Here is a 7449-nt window from a genome sequence, read left to right as displayed (position 1 = left end):
GAGAGAGAGAGAGAGAGAGAGAGAGAGAGAGAGAGAGAGAGAGAGAGAGAGAAGACACACCAGAAAACAAGAGAGTTGAGTAGCTTGAGAACATGGAATAACATGAAATACCCATTTTGTCTAATTTGCAAATATTTTCAAGGGATATCATAAAAATCTGTTGATATATTTTTTTAGTGCTTTCTATTTCCTTTTAGAAATTTGGAAATAAAATTTTATGAGAACAAATTGCACCTCCCTATATTTCCCATCTCATTTAATAACACTAATTATTCTAGTCACTTAAGCTACAAATTAAATGTTAGATAGAAGATATTATTTTTCTTATCCCTCAGCTTTTACTCATAAGTTCTATCAATGTTACCTACACAAATATATATCTCAAAAATCATCCCCCTAACTACAGTAATACATAAAGTATGGCTTCCAGTATCCAGAAACTCTGAATATTCTGTGGGAAAGATAGAATGACATTAGCCAGACCATTTCTATCCAATAAAATCCTGTCTTACAACACATAAATACTTTCTTCTAGGAGGTCTGGAAATAAGTGATGAAAAAAATTGTAAAGAGAGATAAAACAATCTTATAGTGCTTTTTAGCCTTCAGCCAATATCAAAATACTTCCCTTTTTCAATAATAAAATTTAAAAATTGTTTTCACTTTTTATTTTTCAAGTATCCAAAGATTAATTTAAACATTTCAAAATTAAAATATGCTTGATTACAATAGATTATAACAAATTAATTGAAATTGTATTTGTCCTAGCTTGATATAATAATCATCACATAATAATCATCTCATTAAACATTATATTATCCATATTCCCAGCCATGATAGAATCCCCTTATTGTTATTCAAATATTATATTCCATTAAAAATTAATCAACTGTGTCATTTTACATGTATATATTCCAGAGATATATAAACAGGGAAATAAACAACAAATATTTATTTTTCTAAGTTCCAATTTCATTAATTGAGAAGAGCAAATATTAATAACAAAAGGACTATATTAAATATATAGATCTCCAATTTATTATCTAAAATAACTTGAGGGCAAAATTATATCTTTCTGTGTTGTTAAATTTGCAACCTTTTAAAGTTGACTAAATCTGATTGGTGGTAAGTTTAGAAATATGACATGATAGAAATAAGTTATATAAATAATGTATGCTTTCCCAAACGGTTAGTTCACTGTGATGATATTTTGCAATGACAAATGTTCTGGTAGTAATTCTACAGAAAGGGGAGGGAATGCAAAACTTCTGAAAACTTTGGATAAGATAAATTAGTAAGAGAAACAAAATAATAAAAAACAACTCTAAATAATCTGATCTGAATACTTCTCAGACTCCACCAATGTTTTATAATGGAATTCTCATGGTTATGTGAACACAAAAAGAAGAACTGCGAATTCAAGTATTCAAATTTGGGAAGTTTTGTGTTTTATAAAATAAATTTAAAAATCACTTGTGAAGTGACAATTGATTAATTTTTAATAAGAGATTTATATGATTTTCATAGAAAATATGATCATGTAATGATATAAGAATGTTACAAGAATATATGCACATATTTATATTATAAATATTATAATATTGTGTACAGAAAAAGATTGATTAACCTGAAATCAATTAGTTATCTCAAGCATGAAGAGAAAATCACAGGTTAAAGTAGCACAGAAATAAGTTTAGAATTAGTAAATACATATTTAAACCAATCTCTTATTTTTTTCTGCAGCATAAATCACAAACCTTTTCATGATCTCTCTAAAGCACTGTAAGGTCTTCAGGCATCAATAACAGTAACTACTGTTTTGCTAAGGCAAAAAGGGGGACAAATATTAGTTTTCATATAGTTCCCAATAGTACAATTTTACACAAGGTATTGCAAAATAACCTCAATGGCTATGGAATTTTAATTAAGTGAAACTCATATCCTAAGCATTATGTTTAATTGATGCCTATGAAACTATGCTCATATGTCAACATATGTCATGTGTCATAAAGCATATATCATAAAAAATAGTGTGAACACTTGAAAACAATTGAATCAAAATGGGATCTCCACTGTATATTTAGAAATATATTTCAAACTGTCAGAATCAGTATTACTCACAGAATTACTTAAAAGTCATTATCAATAATCATCTTGGAGTTGAAAATAATGAGAAAAAGCAAAAACACTGTGGGGGAAAAAGGCTGGCATGATTTAAAAAGAGCAAACTATACTTTTGGATCTTCAACATGTCTTCAGGCTAGACTTGGAAATTTCTTAATTTCATAGCTAATTGGAATGATTCCTATTTAGTTCTAAATTTAAAAATAGTTATGATGGGATCTGTCCGAGATTTTTTCAGTACACAGCTCTCATTTTAACTACTTCTTATTGGTCTTTTAACGGCTTTGCATAGGCATGAGTTTAAGCATGCAACACTTTATGGACACTAATGTGATGATTCACTAAGAACCCCAGCATTGTGCTCTCTCTAAAGGATACCTAGTTTTCAATGTCAATTTGCCATCCAAGTCATGGGAGATACACGATCATCCTCGTGGTCTATAGACTACTATGTATTAAATACATTTGTGAAAACACCAAAGATAAGAAAGGGAAATCAGTTTTGTAAATCGTATTAGTTTTACACATATTAAATTTAGCTTATGAAAGAGCATTTACATTGCTATATATTGGGAAATAAAGGCAAAAACACCAACAATGGGAAAACATGGTTTGGACTCCAGTAAAGTCCTAGCTGGGGATTAGATTTATGAGTCAGCTGTTAAACAAGTAGAGAGTAAACATTAAATTAGAGAAATAAAAAAATAAGAGCAAATAAAATGGGAAAAATAGGCAAAAAGAAAAAAATGTCAAGTGAGAGTGTTTTGAGAAGGAACAGAGTTCATATCATGTGATTAGTCCAAAAGGAGAGTGCTGGTGACCCTTGCATAATTTAAACAAAGTAGTGTAGAAAGGGTCTAGAATGTAGTTGATGAAGGGATAGAGAAGAGGACCGGCCTAGTGAGAGTAGGTGGTTGGTGAGGAAATGGAAAATGTTCAAAGGGTTTTGTCCAAGCGGAGGCAGATGTGTAATAAACGTGTACTAAAGATAAATCTTTAACAGGAGGAGCCACATAAATGTATTTCCCATGTAAGAAACTCCCACATTCCTTAGCCAAGTGCTAGGTACAAAGTAATTTGCTGATTGAAGGGAAGGAAGAGGGAGAGACTTGAAAAGATTTAAGGTGTGGAGTCAAAAGATTCTATTTAAGAATGAAGGAAAGCTGTGGTTTTGTCTAAACTTTGCTTAGAGATTATAGACATATACAACTTTATTTAAACCCTGGACATTTCCTTGCATCTTCTAAAACTAACCATTTATAATTCATTTTTACCATTACCTTTTCCACCCTTTGACAGTGAAGTAAGATTGGTCAAGTTTCAATCACATTTTCTGTCCTCAAACTGTTTCTTATTCTTTCTTTCCCAGACCTGTTCAAACATGGTATTGATGAGACTAAGATATTTATCAGATGCCAGCATTTCTACTTGATGTTTTAACAAAATTTGGGGGGGGGGATACAGATTAATCCACAAAAGACATAGTTTACATTAGATTTCTGGAAATTCCATGGCTTATCATGGTGATGCAGCAGATTATTTTCTTTCATACTGAATAGACTAATTCTAACACTGAGTGTTTTTAAAAATTATAGAACAGTCAACTGAGATCATTCTTGTCTGACATTTTATTTATTTTTATTTTTATTTTCTGGATAGGGTTAGGGTTAGGGTTTGGATTAGGTTTAGGGTTTGGGTTAGGTTTAGGGTTAGAGTTAGAGACAGGGTTAGGGATAGTGTTAGGGTTAGGGTTAGGGTTAGGGACAGGATTAGAGCTAAGGTTAGGGTTAGGGTTAGGGTTCTTGTCTGACATTTTATAATAGAAGCATTTAAAAATCAAATAAGTAATAACACACATAAAGGTTTAATTTTGTCAATTTTCACTGTTCAGAAATTATCAGTTCATAATTCAAAATCATCCCTCTGGTTATTATAGCCACTGAGCTTTCAGCAGTTGGCTAGATCAAAAGTGAATTAGTCACAAACGTTCAGATTAGTCCCGGGAAGATTATGTTAATCTGGCACAGATTTACAACATTTTTGAGGCACATCTTGTAATTCAAAAATTGTCCTTAGGATGAATGTATATTGTAGAAATTTTCCTTTCAACTTCAAATATACTGTAGTTATTTTCTAATAAAACAAACAATTGTAATACTAAAAATTCACTTTTGCCAAATATGATCACATCAGATAATAACTCTTTATGATTTCAATATAAAGGTACTAAGTTATCTAGTCATAATCAATGCAATTAAAGACTGCTTTTCCATCAGTCAACACAGGATCTGCAAGCATGTGATAGTCATTTAGAAATTTATTCTATGAAGTTAAATAAATTCAAATGTTCTACCTTCAAGTGTAAAGTCTTAATTTATTCTACAATTATGAATTCAAAGAACTCCTAAGGCTGAAAAATTATGAATGATCAAATAATCCAGTCCTTTGCCTTCAGACAGGTCTATATTTAACCTACTTCAGGAATTTGATGACTGATATTCTTCAGAACAAACTCCATGAGGGGCAATTTCGTAACCTTTCAGTGTTTACCAATCTGTTCTGCCAGGAAATGTTATTTTATATTAGGCAAAACCCCTCAAGCTTAGATGCTTTAATGGAGATAATTAGCTCCTTACTAAGTCAAGTATCTATATCACAGGATAATTACTAGCAGCGTGCTTACTGCAGCATGTTTACTGCATCTTCCTTTGACTTGCTTGAGAATGCAGGCCTTCAGATACAGAACTGGGCAGTTCATAGTGTGTCATGAAGGAATCTAACAGTTTTGAATATGCAATGATATATGTTGGGTGATTTTATAATTTATTCTCCAAACTGAGACGGTCTTGAAAGGGAAGGGCAGGAGGACATAAACTGGCTGAGACTCTGGGTCTCTCCTGGATATTCATTACATCTGGAGATCAGGTGATTATTGTATTTGAATGCAGGTCTAGTGTCATTACTGTTGTTTACTTCCCCCATCCAAGATAATGTAAATAGTTGTTGAAACAAATTTAACTTTTCCTCTTCTACTTAGAATTAAAATGAAACATAAAATATATCCTCCTGTTTTATATCCCACATAAAACTAAAAGCAACAAATAAACAAACAAAACAAAGAAACAAAACCTCATAGGCACAGACAATAGTTTAGTGGTTACCAGAGGGTAAGGGGGAAAGGGGGTTGGTAGATGAAGTTAAATGGGGTCAAATATATGATGATGGAAAAAAACTGACTTGGTGGTGAGCACACAATGTGATATATAGATGATCTATTACAGAACTGTACACTTGAAACCTATACAATTTTACTAACCAATATCATCCCAATAAATTTAATAAAATTAAAAATATTCTCTCTTTATTTGTATTTATTAAATGTTTCTGCTTGTGTTTTACCTATTTCATGAGAGTGTTGACTATCAAGTTTAGTGATACTTAACATGATAGTTCTGTTCAGCCCTAAAATCTACAGTATATAAGATCCTAAATTTTTCACAGCAAAACATATTCCATTTACCTAAAATGATACCTCAAAAACAAAACAGTTTCAAAATTGATAGTTAAAATATCCACCAAGATCACTCCATGATAGCAGTATCAGACATTGAGAGAATATATTTTAATAGGCAGAGTGCCCTGAAAATTGAAGCTGCTTTCTCCATAGGTGGGAGCAGAACTGTCCTGGAATTATCTCAGCATAAGTATCAGATAGCAGAGTAAACTGAAGACGTTTAACCAGCAGAGCTCATGAAGCAAACCATATGCTATATCTCGGTGTTGGAGATCAACTCTGACTGATTCACAGGACTGAAAACTCTACACTACAATAGTACTTTCATGTATTCAAAAATTTATTGCTTGCCTATTATGTGCTAGGCACTCTGCTGGATGCTGGGCATGTAGACAAGCCTCTGCTTCATGGAGCTTACATTCTAGCAGAAGATATAGACAATAATGTTAACCTTCCATCAGGCACAACTGATCTCACAGATTCATTGCACACAAATTTTCAAATATCTAACAGTTAACTTAAGTATCGTGACCCATTGCTTCCATATCTTCCCCTTCTACCGTAACCTATCACCAGTTGTGTTTGTGACATAGTACAGTAAAGATGTATTTCATAGTGGCATCTTTGTGTGCAATGAGTCTGTGAGATCACTTGCACCTGACGGAGGATTAAATGAGTAAGTAAGATAATTTCAGATAGCAAAAATTGCTATAAATAAAATGAAATGGCATAATGGGATAAAGAGTGACTGGGGGAAATACTTTTTATGGACCTATGTGTATAGCCATAGTTTAAAGTTAGATGTTTTTAAAATATTATAATATACTAGTAATTTTAGCCAGCATTTTCTGGTTGTTCTCGATCATAATAAAAATTACAATTATTTAGACTGGTAAGTTAGGAGCATAACGGGTGTCACTGATGGGAATAGTTCAAAATTTACTGTTTGATTTATATTTTGCACAACAGGGGGAAAAACACACTTCATCTTTTGATAAGATAACTAAAATTCAATTTAGCTACAAACTAAAATGTGTTCTCACGTTTACATTGGTGTCTCTTTTCCCACAAGCAATTCCCAATTCCCATTACATTAGGTTAAGAGATCACAAACTTCTGGCTATGTAACATGCCCTTCTGTCTGTAGAGGGTTCCAGGAGAGTCATGAAAAGTGAAAAGTTCAATCAGTTGCCCAGATGTATTTATTACCAAATAACTGGGTACTTGGATACATCTGGACATCCGAATGAACTCTTAACTCCTCATCTTTCCAACAGCTCTTCATTTCACAGCTTCAGAATCACCTATATAAAGGGAAGAAAAACAAACAAAAGTGCACTCTGAAGTGGAAGGATCAGTATATTTCTGGTTCTCCTGTCCATTACAAAAAGCAACTCCTACTATTATTTTATAACTTATTACTATACAGTGCATATAGATCAAAGAAATTCAGCAATACCTATAAATAATTGACTAATAATGTGAAATTAAAATATATCACAAATACAGAAAATTGAGTCAAAGCAAAATAGATTGCATAATTAATCATTTATATAATATATAATTTTTCTAGTATCATTCAGTACCCTAGATGTTAAATATGTGTAGTATAGCATGAAGGACACTTCACTGAATGGTAGGAGACATGGCTTCTAGTCCTAACTCTATTGTTAGTTGATGTGTGACTCAGTCACTGAACCAATTTGGGCCTCAGGTTTTTTTTATTATTATTTTTTATTGTTAGTTTCAGGTGTACAGAACAATGCAATAGTTACCCTTTTCACCCTCACAAAGTAACAACCCCCCTCCCC

The sequence above is a fragment of the Hipposideros armiger genome, unplaced genomic scaffold, assembly GCF_001890085.2.
Source record: "Hipposideros armiger isolate ML-2016 unplaced genomic scaffold, ASM189008v1 scaffold_1104, whole genome shotgun sequence".
Lineage (NCBI taxonomy): Eukaryota > Metazoa > Chordata > Mammalia > Chiroptera > Hipposideridae > Hipposideros > Hipposideros armiger.
Note: the sequence above shows the minus strand (reverse complement) of the source record.